The following is a 1,299-nucleotide window of genomic DNA, read 5'->3' as shown; positions in this document are numbered from 1 at the left end:
ATAAATGATCACGACTCCTTGTCCTTCTGAGGATAGCTGGCTCTAATCTAGAGCTGAATGCATATGTCAACATTTTCCATAAATACCGCAACTTAAAAAAGAAACATTTTCGGAGAAATTTGCTTTAGCAACAGTTGTGATTTATTTTGGGTTCCTTACCAGTAAGTGTTTGAGCAGGTGAAGTAACCTTTGTGTCTCATTCAAGGGCTATACAAGGTCCTAGACAGCCTTGGAAAGGATTGGAAAAAAGCTAATTCTGGCATCACCAGATTTCAATGTTTTGTTTAACAAGTTTATACCAAATTAGGATAAAGAGTTAAAAATACTGATATTTTCTGTGATCTGGGAAATGTGAAGCAGAAATAAGTATGTGGCAAGAAAAGATTGTGTCACATCACGGGAGATACAAGGGACAAAAGATACAACTGACCCAGAACTGTGTTTTCTACAAAGCATCTTTGTGTCTGAGGATGCGTCTCTGATTCCTGAGCCCCAGAAAGCAGCACTTCTTCCTGACCTTCCCAGCAGAGCTGTCCCACCACTTCTAATCTTGCCTCCAAGAAATGTTAACCCTCTCGCTTTCCCCTCTCAGCTATCTCCTTTCTTCCTGAAAACAATTCCACTTCCAAACAAGGACAAGTTTTGTTTGAAACCAGGGCAATGAGGAAATGAAGATTAGCTCAAACTATAAGCTCCTGTGCCAAAAATTCAGAACATACTGAAAAAAAATGTATCTATAACTTGTGTGTCCGGCCAAAACTAACCATCCCAGCTCTACGGCTGCGTTTCAGCAACCACAGTCCAGACATGGTGGCTGTGGTGAACTTTCAGACAATAACTACTTTTAGCTATTACCGATCACAAAAATGTAGTTAGTGACTACTCATTTTAAGACAACTGCAAGTCTCACCCGCTGACAATTTGTAAAGAGAAGGATGATGAATTGAACTATTCATTTATTCAGCCTGATCTCCACAGTGCTTCACAGTCTGCTGCCTTCTAGCACCAAACCTGGAGCCTCTGCTGCAGCAGCATGTTGTGTTTGCTGACCTGAAGGTCCAGAGGCAGGACCTACAAAGGATGATGTGCAGACTTTTATTGTGTATATACCACTGTCACAAAGCCCTTCTTTGGATGCTCTCCCTTTTCACGATTTTTTTCCATGAGTCCACAAGTTTTTGTTAGTGGAGTTTTGTTGACAACTCCCTAGATCTTGATTCTGTTACACTACTTGGTGACCTGATAACACAAGGGCTTTTAAACCGGAAGTTTTGCTTTCCTTGCTCACTTGTGGGCATC

The sequence above is a fragment of the Buceros rhinoceros genome, unplaced genomic scaffold (genome assembly GCF_000710305.1).
Source record: "Buceros rhinoceros silvestris isolate BGI_N320 unplaced genomic scaffold, ASM71030v1 scaffold346, whole genome shotgun sequence".
NCBI classification, from domain to species: domain Eukaryota; kingdom Metazoa; phylum Chordata; class Aves; order Bucerotiformes; family Bucerotidae; genus Buceros; species Buceros rhinoceros.
Note: the sequence above shows the minus strand (reverse complement) of the source record.